A 15,785-nucleotide genomic window follows, 5' to 3' on the forward strand; every position below is an offset into this window, starting at 1 on the left:
GAAAATACCGTTGGTTATGAAGGTGCTGTAGCAGTTCAATCTGAAAAGGAGGCAGTAGAAGAATAACCTAAGACTTGCCAACTACAGTACACGAAGGATGAACAAGACGATCTTGGAAACTATATGGACGACCAAAGTGATGCTGTAGACCTTTTTGACGGAGACGCTGGCGTACAAGAGTATGATGGTAATCAACTTACTGCTGCGGATATAGACGAAACTGGATGTGACGAAGACGAGGAGTCATCTGAAGCAACTCCTCTTGTGCAGGACTGAGGCTTAATAGCAGAATTGCTGAACCTCTAAGGCTGTAGTCTTATAACACTCTGTGGTAATTTGTAGTTTATATTTCGAGAATTTCAGCCTCAATATTTCATAGTTTTTGATTTTAAGACGTAGGTTTTTTCGTACTTTTACTTTAGTAATGCTTTGGTAGTGATGATAACCATTTTCATAGTTTATAAATGGAGGTTAAGTGGAATTTCCTTCAAAGAAAAAAATTGCTTATTTACTTCACTTTTGCATTTCTTAGTTTACCGTTTATTCACTTGGTGCACTTGTCAGTGCTTTGTTGATGTTATTGACTGTAGGCTGATAGAGACAAAAAAAAAGAAAAAAAAAAAAGGAATTGCTGTTAAGATAATTTTTATAACTGATCAAGCCAGAAATACTGCCTAAGTTTGTGAGTGTTGTTCCTAGTATAAGTAATATTTCCTAATGTAATTAAGAATAATTTACTTGTTGTAAAGCACTCCCTAAATGCTTCAATAAACTTATTTAAGCTAAACTCGTTTTGTTTACTCCATTCATTGCAGCAAAATTGCTGGTCTGGATCTAACTGTAGATTTGAAGGATACCATAAACTAAAATGACATCTGGCCTCCTTCAAAGAGTAAGATTGACGAAGATCCAGTAGCGCTGCGTTAGTTCTGATAAGTGTATATATTTTTCTATTCCCAGCTTACGCTCGCTTAGCAACCAGGAGTAGCATATCCTCAAAAAATTATTAACCCAATACATTTTCTCCTCTTTGTAGACAGCTACTGACTCACCGGCCTTTTCAATCGAGTTCTCTATTCCAATTTGTTGATTAGATAGGCGGTATTAAGCTGATTAGTCTTGAATGTTGTTATTTCACATCACTGCTTCTAATCATTGTCTGAGAAAAGTGTTTTAATAGTTTGAAACATAAATGACCCCATTGTGATGATTCTTAGTGCAGAAGTTGGCCTAAGGCAGATATTCCAGGTGCCAAGGAAGCATGATTTCTTACTCTTTATCTCCACAGTTTCAGGCATTTGGCGTCTCGGCATATTGTGTTTGAATATTGTTGACACTAATCGTGCCTTCCTGCTGCACTATGTCAGCAAATATGTCGAGTTTAGTCAAGCAATAGATGGTGTTTTCGAGAAACACAGACGAGCTAATATAATAATGGACTCTCATTCAGTCATTTTCAGTTGTTTTTTTCACGAGCACTTACATATAACGCTGACATTGCCTAACCCATTACTTCAACTTTCATCTTGAGAAGTACTGTGCTATGATTTTTAGAGAAATAGGCAAGGTTATTTTCTTACTGTCCATCGTCGTGTTTCTTGACATGAGCAAGTCCTTTGACAAAATAAACGAGGGCATTTCGGCGTGGCTTAGTTCATCATTAATCCATCAGCTAGAAAACAAGTAGCGCTCATAAATTCTGAGTCCCTGACTCTCTGGTCTTTGAATCCAGAGTGCCACAAGCGGTTATTCCATGACTTGTTTTGTTCAGAATTTATGTAAATGACTTTTCATATGCCCTTCAATCTTGTTTTACTGAATATTATTGGATGATACTAAACTTCAGATTTCTCTCCCAGTTCAAGGCCGGGCTAAGACAACAATTCTTTTCTGAGACAGGGAGTGTCCTTTAAATGAAAGTGAAATAAAACCACGATCGTCGATCAAAATATCGGTGGTGACTCTGTCGATCTCAAAAATTTTGGTTTTTGCCTTTTTTTCAGTATTTATTTACTGTTTGATATTCTTATAAGGAAGTATTTATCATTTAGATAGGATTTTGAAATTTCTGCACACGAAATTAAATTAAATTTTTTTTTTGTTTGAATCTTCCGAAAATTTGACATATTTCGATCCGTATGTAGATATAAGGAACCCAAAAGTAGTAATTAAAACGTTACTCCGCACATCCTTCTCCATTCACTTCCAGGGGATTTGCGCCCGAAAATGTTGTGATTATTACAGGAATATATTATTCAAAATCATGTTTTTGTATTATTTTATCTCACAGTATTAAATTATATACAAAAACAAATATTCATCTAAGTGCCGGTGGCTAGGGGTAGATATTAACATCTCCGCTTGGCAGCTTGGTAAATATCCACCACTAGTGTTATAAAAGTATAACAGCTTGAGTTCGCTTTAGTGTCACAACTTGTCTGTATCTCAGCCTCAATAACAGAACAAGAAGTCTGTCAACACTGATGGCTGTTGATATCAGTACAGCACTCCAAACAAAACATAGTTGGATATACAAACAACCTCTTCGACGTAATACAAAATATCTATGTCGGTGTTACCAAGATCAATGTAAAGAAATAAAAAAGTTACGAACAGAGGTTGTGAAAATTGATCCACACAAATATCGGTAGTGGCTAGACATTCAAACAAGACCTTTGCAGCGGGATGCAAAGAGGACACTTTATAAAATGCTAATAGAAGCAGAGCATTACCAAGAGATGCAGTGAAGGAGAGGACAATGTTGAAAGCGAGGAGAAATGCTACTACTCCAATTGGTAATTGTGAAGATAACTGGCTTGTGAGGGTCGCCATTGGCGCTCACGTTCACACTTGTGGCTCTGTCTTTCCCTCGTTTGGCCGCAAATGAACGTTTATTGGGCGATCCGTCTTCGCTATAAGAGTATTATTGTTTTGTTGAGAATTCTAACAGTTTCTATTGGATAAAAAATTCCTCCTGTTGTCTGATTTTACGATGACAAATGTCACAGCTATAATTAGACTTCTTTTTAACTCTTTCGTGTTTTATTCAAATTCTTCGAATTTTCATCATGTTTAGTGAGCGGGTGCTACATTTATTTAACAAACTAAATGACGTAGAATCTGCGAGTTATTTTTCACCGATACTATGTAGAGCTTCCTCAACAAGTCAGTTTTTCTTTCCAGTTCTTGACCCATGTGTGTCTTTGTCCTTCTTTGTTATGCTTCTTTTGTTTTTAAGGTAACATATTTGTGGTTCCTTTATGATGAGCAAGTGCTTTTTAGATAAAAAAAAATTGCATAATATACTGATGTTTAAGAACATTGAGGTCAATTCTCATAAAATAAAGGCATCCTTGAGCGATAAACAACAACAAAATGCTCTGATTGTCTTCTTTACTGCAATTCTCACTCCTCTGAACTTCCAGCACTAAAGAAAGAGATTCAAATTTAATTTAATGTTATCAACTGAGTTGATAAAGTAAACTGGCTACCGTATGCCAGTTCCCTATTATTCGTAACAGAAAAATTAATTACTTTGCCGCGAGTGTGTTCCCTAAATTCGGAACTCATTAGCGAGAGCCAATTTGCCGGCACGTCATTATTAATTATCAATTCGGGCAGGATTAGCTGATCCAATACTAAATTATCCGAACTAACATTAAAAGAATTCTATGGTTGACAGTAAGGAGAATTACAAATTTGATCTGGGAGTTGAAGAGTTAAAGTAGTGTTTTTCAAGAGGGATGAATGTGGTCGAGTGTCTAAAGGTTCATTTACACAAAAGACAGAGTTGGAGTTGAATTGTTCATTAGTCGTAGGAATGCCGGCGAACCAGAGAAAATCGAGAGTCGGAGTCGCAAGTGGAGCCCAAAGCTTGACGAAATTGGAGCCGGAATATTCCGAACAATATCTTTTCTTCCGTTTCCGGTAATAACTCCAACGCTTATGATTCAGTGAAAACTAGATTGTCGGAATCATAGGCAATGCCAGTTCTTAGCTGAGCTAACCGACGGCTCACAACTCCAGCAATTCATTTTTCACATATCATTAGCGAAGGAGTCATAAGTGGCATCAGTATTTTGCTTCTGATTCTTTGGTTTGATTTCACAAGGTCATATCGCTCTGCTCTTTTTTTTTCTTTAGAAGTCGATCCAAGTTGATTACGAAGGAGAGACAAATTTGTTTGTTTGTGAAGTCTCTTCGAAAATTCAACATCCGTTTTCAACGCTAAGCTGATTGTTCTGCACTGCAAAAAAATATTTAAGGGATAAAAAGCAAAAGAATACGTCCTCAATTTGGCTATAATATATACACGTATATTTTGTCTTTAAACATGATCCGTTCCTAAAAGCACACAGTTTTCCTCAAGCTTTACTCTCCGAAAATTCTTGGCCTCTCTAGACAAAATAAATGTCCACCAAAAAAAAGTACGAGCATATTTTTACACTAAACAGAGGCTACTGTTTAATAGTCGGTCCTCGCTCAAACTTGTTAAGTTTCTAAATTATCCTTTCAGATTGAGTACACGTTTCTCACAAGCTTCCCACAAACTTCAGTGGAGAGAGTCTTACTGTTCTTCACATTACATCAAATGCTCAAGTGCCTAATTACAGCACATACCTCCTGATATTCTCCCAAGGGAGTCAGATACTGCAGAATTAGTCTCTGCTGCATGCCAAGAGTCAGGGGGGAGAGGGAAAAGGACATAGGGACCATGTGGTACACTCCCTTAGGTGCACAAATTACATTTCCAGTGGAACGGAAACCCTTGCTTGTTTTAATTAACAATGGATGTTCTGCTTGTAGACAACCTTTACCTGAAACAAAAAGAAAATATCTATTAATATTAAGGAAACTGAGCTGGCTTGCGCAGGGCAAATCTACTTGGAGTACTTCCTTCCTGGCACCCCCCCTCCTCACCCCTCCCCCCCCCCCGACATAAAAGAAGAGAAACAAATGATAATATGAACAAAAATACTGAAGTGCTTGAGGAAGGACACTTCTCAATCCATGTTATTGTGACCACCTAGATATACCAAATCCCTTGTTTCCCTTAAACTCCCAGAAGTGATCAACATGTAACTTCTCTCTATAATGTACATACGTAATTCACTTAACAGCTAATGAGAACACACAAACTTATCAAGCAGAGGTTGTTATCTTGATCTAAATACCAAATTCTCATAACTAATTTACATGGAAAGATGTAGCAAATATAGGGGAGAATTAACATTCTGATTTTGGGAGTCAAAGGGTCAAAAAAAACATAAAGCGCAGCTTTCCAACATTTTTCACAAGTGGAATTTTGAGGCAAAAAAAAAAAAATAATAAACTTGACCTCTAAAAGACCCTATTTGCACTTACTGGTATCTAGTGTTTATTCCATTCCATTAAAAGCTTCAAGGACCTCATCCAAAAGATCTCACTTTTGTGGAACTTATTCATTACATTATCCTTGCAGTGCTTTCAATAAGATTTTAAGAAGGTGGCTGCCTTGGTAAGCTAGCCAGGCACCTGCCAGAGAATTTCCCTCTTGTAATCCCATTACTTCCATTACTTCCATTTGGAATAAACTGGCTTAAAACAGAGTTTTTGGTGCCAAACTTTCACAGATGATCATTAAATATTTTTGTTCTTGATAACAATTGTTTAACTGATCATTTTATTCCAGATCAAAATTTTCCATTCCCTGTTACTCACAATGTTACTGTTTTTGCTCTTGTTCCTGTTTGTCTTTGCCTTCAGGATAATCCTGTTTAACAGGTCTGTCACAAGGGACTGTGTAAGGTCTGGCAAGTCGTTTAAAATTTGCAGCTGCCACAGCATACAGGGAACCTAAACATGTGAAATTCAACGTTTAATCCTCAGCGTATAGTTTAAAAAAGGTGTTCCAAACAAAAAATGCCATGAGTGACAAAAGACAATTCCTGAGAAGTGTAAACCCAACTATACACTCTGACTTTTGGAAAACAAATGCTGTTAAACACAAAGCTAAGATGCAATATTTTAAAAACCCCTTTTCACCCTAACATCATTATGCATATTCTCCATACTGTTCTATATACATTTCTTTAGTTGTTGACTTGGAGAATTTATTTAACAAGATGTCAAAAGCTTCTTTATTTGGTGATCATTTCCTTTGTTCTCATAGCCTTTATTTTTGATTCAGGGGAGATATTGTAAGGAGAAATTAGATGCTGGTCACTCTTTTAAGTTGCTATACTGACTTACCAAGGTAGAGTTTTCTTCTCTGAATTCTGCAGCAATATCCTGACTCTCCATGGCAAATGCTAAAAGACCTGTAAATAAAATAATTATCAAAGTTTCTATTATTTGATACTTGAAATTAAAAACAAATTAAATATGCAACTGTAGCAATACATATTAAAAATGAACAAAAAGGAATATTAGAATCCTCAATGAAACCATGACTATCTATATCTTAACCTTGTGCACTACCTTGGATCACCTAACTAAAAAAACATTCTACTTACACCCAGTTAATAAACATGTACACAAAATTGAGTTAATTCAGAAGCTGAAGCTGTATAAGAATTAGATAAATCTAATTTTCCCCAGGAGGCCACTTGATGCTAAATATTTTGTCAACTAAATTTTTTTTTCTCTTTTTCAGGTATGGTGACCAAAATGTTCAAAGCCTGAAGTACTGTGTAAAGTAAGACTAGTAAACTATGATATAAATACCTGTAGCATATGATCTTAGGGGTGCCAAGGCTTCTCTGGCCCACTTGCATAATTGATTAAGCATTGCTTCCTACATATACATGATTGACATCAAATTTGTTGATAGGAAATATGTAGAGAAAGATGTTTACTGTCTCATCACAAGTGTGGGACAAGGAAAGAATTCTGAGTCCCCATGAGGAATTGAACCTCAGACCTTCAGATTCCGCACTCCAATGCTCTACCACTGAGCCAGAGAGACTCCACAGTGAGTGAGGTCTATTATAAAGTTCATATGACATGCATCTTGCATAGTGTCCTGCATAGCATCATGTTTATAAATAGAACGAGAGATGGTAGGTTTTGAACTCAGTAAAGAAATAAAGAAAGATGTTTTTCATCTTGTCACGTGTGTAGGACAAAGAAAAAATTCTGAGTCATATTCTGTTTACAAACATGATGTTAACAACATTGCTGATCCTAGCAGTATGCAGGACAAGTGTCACTGAACTTTGTAATAAACCTCACTCACCATAGAGTCTCTGTGGCTCACTGATAGAGCATCAGACCCCAGAATCCCAAGATCTAAGGTTTGATTCAACGTGGGGACTCAGATCAGAATTTTTTCTTTGTTGTGACAAGACAAAAAACATCTTTCTCTATTTCTTTACCAAGCTCAAAAGTTACCATTTCTCTTACTCTATTAAAGAAATGTGTATTTATTAATTAAGGAAAAATGAAAGTGAATCTGAAAAGTTTGCGTTTTTTTAAAAGTTTTTTCCACTGAAGTGAGGTGACTGAGAGCAACAAATAAAATCTCTTTTTTTTTCTTTTTCTTTTTCATAAATTTTTCATAAACTCATAACTAAAAGAAATTCTTTTTTTTTTAATCCATAACTTGATGAAATAGAAATTGTGCGAGTTAATATTAAGTATTTATTCTTTTCTAAAAAAGGAAGTGCCATGCCACAGAAACTAGACACAATTTCTGGACTTTAACATGAAACTCAAGCTCACAAAAAAATGTCACATCTTAAGATTATTAACACTTTAACTCCCAGAAGTGATTAACATGTAATTTCTCCCTATAATATTCATACATTATCCAGCAAAAAGGTAATGAGAATAGTCAGACTTATCAGGAAGAAGTTATCATCTTGATCTAATATCTTGTAGATAAGTAAGAAAATAAAAAAATAAAAGTGTGAAAAGTGTGAAACACCAAATTCTCATAACTAATTTACAAGGAAATGTGTAGCAGCTAGAGGAGAGAATAATATTAAATCAGATCTTGGGAGTTGAAGGATTTAGAATACCTTGCTAAACTTACCATATCCTGAAAAACTGCAGCACTTTCCAGCCCAGGCATGGCATTTAACAACACTCTGGCTGCAGTGCAGTTCAGATCAAACTGTTCCACAGAGCTCATGATGTAGGAGTTCAGTAGTTTGTCCATAAATTCATCATTTCTGAACAGAGCCTTTCCATGCTACCGGTATGCATTCGTTCTGAGAGGGGAAAAGGAAATTTTGTTTGGTGTGTAATTACAGCCACATGCCAATCCAACAACAGTTTTAACACAAGCAGGGTAAAATTTCCGCACAGCCCCATCCTACATTATGCATTCAGTTCTTGGATAGAGAAAACAATGACAAAAACAACACATTGCCATTGGGGAAACAGCTTTGTTTTACGATAGTAGGGGGCTGTGCGGAAATTTTACCAAAAATACTACTACTATTACACTTCACCAACCTTTATAGTGTTTTAACGGGTGATACATTATCCTGATCTTCCTTTCGCCAAGTATCCAAAAGATTACTGAGTTCAGAGGTGCTATGCAGCCATGGCCAAAACAAATAGACAGTTTACCACAACGAATCCACAACGTGTAGAGTTTCGAAGATTGAAAAGCCCGCCATTTTTGATCCGAAAGATATAATGATACAGGATTACATGGTCTTTCTCTTCGAAAGTGATCTCGCTTTTCTCGGCATAATTACTCTGATATTACTGCAAGTGATTTTGTTGACTGTATCAAGGTCAGATGTAATTCCCGTATGTAAACTATATTTACGACGATTAGTAACATAGCGAGTTCCAACACAACACGCGCTAAGTCCCAGGCTATTATCAAATTTCGCGAGGAATGCCTAGTTGTTATTGACCTCTAACCAGTCTTTTTTATCCTGCAACTCGGTCGGCTGTGATCTTCTTTGGAATGGTTCACCTTTAACGACCAAAAATAATCATGACAAATGAATGACTTCCATTTTATTTTGCCCTCCTTAATTTTTGATTCTAGTTTGATAAATTTTTTGAAGTGCTTAAGAGGAAATTAGAGTACCACAACCGAAGTTCAGAAAGGTACACGCAAGTTACTTAAACAGTTGCAAGTTCCTTTATGAATTCACATTTTCTTCTTTGAAGGCTCATCACCAGATGATTACCCGGACAAGTTTGCTGTGTAAGGTATGGAGTAGCATGGAGATCTGTTTTTCATACAATGTTTACCCTAATTGTCGTTTCTGAATTTTACAGGAAATGTGTTACTTTTTGGTCCATCATTTTCTGTCATTTGTCCTAACTTTCTCTGATACTTTTCTTCTGAATTTTTCAAACTGTTCATTAACAGAACAAACTTGCAAAAAAATGTTCCCCGGCATCTGAAAATATTGACGATCAGCTTGACAAGTATGAAACCATGTTTTGGATTCTGCTATATTTACTCCCCTGGTCTGGGAACTAAATGATCTTTACGTAGGATGTTAAAACGGTTTTCAAATGAGGTCCGCCAAAACAAAGAAAAATGCTCATTACCAGCCACAAAATCTACAAGTAGTTAATCATACAAGTAAACAGACAATCACGCAATCGAGCAATCAGAATTATGGACAATTCCATGCCGTTTAACGTGGAAGTCGTTATTGGTATTTTACTTGGTTCTCAGGGCAAATTTTGTTTGCCAATTGCACTGCAAATCAATGCAAAACCAAATTCCAACCAAATTTTTGCTTTCTCCACTGTTTTCCTTTCTGCTGGTTATAGGTTGGATCAACAGCTAAAGAACCTTGAGGGCGGCCAACCCCGATGGTCTCCTGACAACAGCATGTATATTGCATACCTCCGCGATTTGCAAGACAAGCGTCGAGAAGACTTGCTATTACCCATGCATGTCAAGTGCTCAGAAAGGTGGCTTCTCTCACAGGTAATGAAGAAATATGCAGGCATTGCATTGATATGTTCCAGTGCTAACAGTCGTCGATAAGACGCCCGATTAGAGCTAACCAACATATCGTAATGAAATGATTGTAGTGTAGGCTTTCTCCGGTATCATTTTGACTCATGCTGTGTTAATTCTTTAGATGGACATGCCATTGCAAAACGGCTTTGTGCCCAAGTTACGAAGGCAACAGGAGCCATTAAACGGCTGGTCAAGGAGTACACAGGACAAAACTTTGACACGGTGGGTTGTAAATACCCCTCACAATTGCGGTTGAAGACGCGTTAAGCATCGACAGTCCACTGTGGAATGTACTAAACGATGATATCCAACAGCAGTCTGCTGTTACTTATTGTTCAAAGAGACAACTCATTGATTTGGTTCACACACTCAAAAGATGCTTAGAGGAAATAGCCAGCACCAAAGAGGAAATGGCTCGGATGTTCAGTCATTTCGAGGGAAAGTTGAAGGTATTGGACTCCTAGATGTATTTCCTTCTCGCGTTACTCTTCGCTAAATATTCGCCTTTTTAATTATGTCTTTTCTTGTTCTCTTTCGCATTCCTTTCACCGTATTCTGCATATTTTGGTGTCCTTTCTAACTTTCTTGCGCGTTTTTCTCGACTTACTTTACCTAATTACTTCTTGTTTTTTTTTTTTTGGTCGCTCAGTCTCTTTCTTTTCGTCCTATTTTCGCTCTAAACCCTCTCTTCACAAACTTGAATCATAACAATTTCCTCTCGTTGACAAAGCTTTAGCTCTGCCGGTATTGTTGCTTTGCGAGTTGATCAGAAAATGCAAAATACTGAGAATTACTGTTCAGCTTCAACCTCACCAGTTTGATTTCGCGCTCAAAACGCGGGTTGCAAATTATTTGCTTATGGGGCTTCACATCTATCAGCCCACGTGAAGCCCTCGTGCAATGCCTAGTCGTGTGCCCGCGGTACGCTACACTGAAGCTCGACACTCGAGTATGCGCACTTCATTGTCATCTGCCGGTGTTTCCTGGCGCACACCTCGATGAGCGAGGTCTATTACGAAGTTCTATCCACAAACATTACCCTATCGACATTGCTAATCCTCACAGTATGCAGGACGCGTATCATATGAACTTCGTAAGAGACTTCACTCACCATGGAGTCTCTGTGGCTCAGTGGTAGAGCATCGGAGAGCAGAATCCGAAGGTCTGAGGTTCGATTCCTCATGGGGACTCAGAAGTTTTCCTTGTCCCACGCTCGTCACAAGACCAAAATCAAAACTTACTTCGTAAGAGACTTCGCTCACCATGGAGTCTCTGTGACTCAGTGGTAGAGCATCGGAGAGCGGAATCCGAAGGTCTGAGGTTCGATTCCTCATGAGGACTCAGAAGTTTTCTTTGTCCCACGCTCGTCACAATACTAAAATCATCTTCATTTCTTAACCGAGTTCAAAACTTACCGTCTCTCTTATTTCTCCCTAACTGCTTGTTTATAAAATTGTAACTCTTCGTAAGTGCGTACATGAATGCATTATGAATTCACTCGAAAAATTGTTGTAAATACATCACACATACATATGCATGCATAGGGAACCCTGAACGAAACAATTCTACGTATACATGTATATATGTTATTCGCCCGTAGGAAGGTCCGTATTGGGAAAAACTGTGCCCTCGGTACGGTCTTGAGTACTCAATAAAGAGGGCACAGTTTTTCCCAATACGGACCGACCCTAGGCTGGTGAATAACATTTTACATTTTACTACATAAATGATTCCTTATATACATTCACAAAGTGTTCTGGAACATACCAAAAGCTTACAAAAGAATTATTTTAGTAGTATTACGTAATAACTGCGTCACTTGATGTCCGGCATGAATAAGCAGTCCGGGGATTTCTAGAAGCTTATATTTACAATAACAATTACTCATAACAATAGATTCTTGCCGAACGAAGTGGAAAGTCGCTAAATATAAATATTCCTTTCGCGATGACAAAAACCGAAAAAAGGAAGAAGGTGCCGTTAACTTTGCATAAAGATGCATTTCTGAATCCAAAAATCATTCTCTTTAAATGTTGACGACCTCACCTTGAATCGAGCCAGTAAGAGGGCAAGAAAATTAGGAGCTTGCAACCATCTGGAGAATTCAATTGACTTCTGGATAAACGGGCCCCTATCATTAGAAATTTATTATCACTTGGTTCCGTAATGATACTCAATTCAACACGTTCGAAAATTCAGATCGAGAGTAATTGAGGCATCTTATGTTTATTATGAAATTTTTTTATAAGACTGCTAGGCATGAAACGTTCAAGGCGTTTCAAATCAGCAAACACCTTTGACGCTGAATAATTCTGAGGAGAAACTGTCCGTAAAAACATAGATAGTTATCAGATGGGTAAACACTGTTCTGTTGGGATAGAAATGACGAGAATGGCAATAACAATTGCAATAACGAAGGTGATGATACATGTAAATAATAAAAATACCTATAACCATACTAATAAAATGATTAATGATAATCTATAGATGGGTGAATTTCGTATAGCTTTAATGTTTTCGAATAGCGTTGCTGATCGGCAAATTAGTATCATATTCTTCCTGTTGATCAAAGATTAGAATCATGACATTATCATTCTTTTGAGTCAGCCAATCATGTTAGAGATCCGGAGACAGAGTGCATTGTTTAGGAGCCTTTCCTTCTTCGGAAGACCCCGGGAGAAGGGGGAGAACGAAAAATGAAAAACAGACTTCGGTGAAGTTTCTTTCTTCAATTTGCATTACTTCATCGATGTCATTTGACTTGCGTTATTTTTTCCCTAAAGTTATCTTTTACATTATTCCATATGTTCGAGCCTTTCTACTAATCCATTGTTTCGTCAACTGAGTGTTTTATATCTTTGCAAGATGTTCCGTAAACCATAAAAAAATCGACATGCGTCACCCGGTGGGCGTTTAGATTAAATCTATTGCCAAGAGATATTGTTTTTCTTATCTTTTCATAATTATTATTCCTTTTCAAAATTGTTCTCAGGGGAAGTGTGATTGGTTAGCCTTTCACTCCCAGTGGTGATCACTATGAATCTTCTTCCTATGATATCCATACATTATTCAGCAGACAGGTAATGAGAATATTCAAACTTATCAGGTAGAGGTTGTTATCTTGATCTAACATCAAATTCTTGTATCCAATTAAAAGGAAATGTGTAGCACATAGAGGGGAGAATTAATAGTCAGAGCTTGAAAGTTAAAGGTTTAACCTCCCCCCAGCCCACCCCTGTTTGCCTATTATCTTTCGAGAGAGTAAGCCAACCAACATATTACATCCCACGCTCACGCGATTCTCTTCTTGAAAAAAAAAAAAAAAGAAACGAAGGAAGCATTTTTGTCTTAAAAGACAGCACATCAAATGAAAATAGAAACAAAGAATTATTCGCGTCAAAGGTGTACGCTCATTTAAAACGCCTTGGACGCTTTATTCTTAACAGTGTTATAAAAATTTCATAATAACCATAAGATGCCTAAGTTGCTCTCGATCTGAATTATCTAACGTGTTGGATTGACTATCATTACGGAACCAAGTGATAATAAAACTCTAGTTAGAGAAACCTGTTTATTCAGAAGTTAATTGCATTCTCCAGATGGTTGCAAGCTTATAATTTTCTTGCCCTCTTACTTGCTCGATTCGAAGTGAGGTCATCAACATTTAAAGAGAATGATTATTGGATTTTTAAATACATCTTTATGCAAAGTTAACGGCACCGTCTTCCTTTTTTCGGTTTTTGCTATCACGGAAGGAATATTTATATTCAGCGACTTTCGACTTTGTTCGGCAGGAATTTATTCATTCTCAGAGAGACACCTTAGAGAAAGGTAATTTTTTCTGGGCTATTTTTGTACCGTGTGGAACATTGAAAACATGGTAATTCTAAATATTATGTAGTTCAGTTGTTACCTGCTGATGATGTGCCGTGTATAATTGATCATCGCCGATGATCATCATCTCTATTATTTCGACTCGGTTGGTAAATGATTATTTTAAATCTGATGGTTTTTAGTACCATACAAGTACTGATTCTAATTCTGATCGGGGCGACTTCGACGGAAATAAGAGTGTTGTTGTGTTGATACCATTATCTCGGTATATTTAACATTTTGGGCCAATTTTTTTAGAGTACTTTGCTTCTGTATTCTTTATCTCTGATAAAGTACTTGTTAAATAAGCTTTCCTTATATAGTTCTAGATCTAAGTGGTCGTTATAGTGGTCGTTTCCTCTTGACAGAAAAAGAAAAAATTGCTAAAATGTTTTGTCTTAAAATAGTACATTAAATTGGCAGAAAACAAGACAACATTGGAGGGGAAAAAAAATCCGTGGGAGAGATCATGCAATTCTGAGGTAATGCACTTTTTGTTATCAACGGACGAGAAAAGCACCGTGCGCTAGAATGTATAAAAAAACAATTTGTCGGACATTTTTCTTCACAGCACCTGTCGGTTAAATTAGCTATTATATTTTGGTTAATTTACATTATTTGTTCTTGGCCGCTCGTTCTAAAGAAAACGGCTAACTACTAATAACTTAAAGAAAATAGAAGATAACATGATGGTGATAATAGATAATAATTATTCGGCATTATAGAAAACGTAATAATATTATGACTGGTATTTTTTTTTTACTATTACAAGTATCTTTGTCATTATTATCGTATATACTATTATCATTTTCTTTTCTATCCCAAGAGAACGTTCTTTTTCCCGCGAGTAACTATCTATTTTCTCGGACGGTTTCCCTCTAAAACACCTTGCATTGACGGTAATTGCTCATTTGAAACGCGTTTAACTTTTGATACTGGACAGTGCTCTAACAAATTTCATATCAAGAAGTCTCAGTTTTTGTCGAATTCAGTTTCTTTTACCGTGTTGGAATGAGTATCTGTAAGGAGCAGATTGGTGATAAAATTCTTGTTAAGATCGCCTATTCAGAAGTCACTTACAGTGGCTTCAGGAATGCTGTGACGAACAAGTAACATAATTAATCAAAATGTATTTATGAATAATGAAATTTCTATTCTTTAGTTTTCTAAGTTTGATACGAACTCCAATTGATTATGTTTTAGTTTTTCAGATTGTACAAGTGTTTTGAGCCAGATCACTGCCAAGTGCAAGAAAGGTAAAGTGTTCCTTTTTTTGCTCCCTTGCAAATTTATTAGAAATGCCACAATATTATTATACAGGTGTAAGTGATCAGAAATTACAATACAACAAAATAAAATACGAAAAAAAAAAAAAGAACAGTCGCATTTTTATCATAAGAGACATTGACGACGTTTTCGAATAAACTTTGCCATTTCATGCTAGCAACCGGCGCTTTTACAGTACCATCTCTTTTTTCTACAACTCAATGCCACTCAAAGCACAGGTAGAGCAATGAATAACAAAGGCCCATACGAGAAGGACATACGCGTATTTATGCGAATATTTCGACGTATGTCGCTTGATACGTGCGCATGGTACTTCTCTACAATGTCCCCTTATCTTTGAGCTACACTGTGTATATCAGAACATTTCATTGTTGCTAACGTCAACATACAATCTTCATTCTAATCTTCATTCTTGTGAAATATTAAATTGCACAACAAGTTTTCAAACGTAATTTCGACCGTTTCTCAGTTGCTTGCGACCATAGTAGCATCATTATCATCATTATCATTATTATAATTACTACTACAACAACAACAAGTCTTTATTTCTCAAAAAAAAAATGGAATTACAATGAAATAAGAAAAATGATTATAATGAACAGGCAAAATAAACATAGTTGTACCATTTTTGGAGCCTAGACGCTGGAGGAACCGTTAGGTTTTCGAGCTAGACCTCTATGAATTATTATTACTGTTG

At 36.6% G+C, this 15,785-nt stretch overlaps 1 pseudogene; it reads right to left on the reverse strand.

Annotated features, from left to right (window-relative positions):
* Positions 1 to 15,785, reverse strand: part of LOC149045662 (DDB1- and CUL4-associated factor 1-like) — a 413,926-nt pseudogene that overhangs the window by 324,028 nt on the left and 74,113 nt on the right.

The sequence above is a fragment of the Pocillopora damicornis genome, chromosome 5 (genome assembly GCF_964200805.1).
Source record: "Pocillopora damicornis chromosome 5, jaPocDami1.2, whole genome shotgun sequence".
NCBI classification, from domain to species: Eukaryota; Metazoa; Cnidaria; class Anthozoa; order Scleractinia; family Pocilloporidae; genus Pocillopora; species Pocillopora damicornis.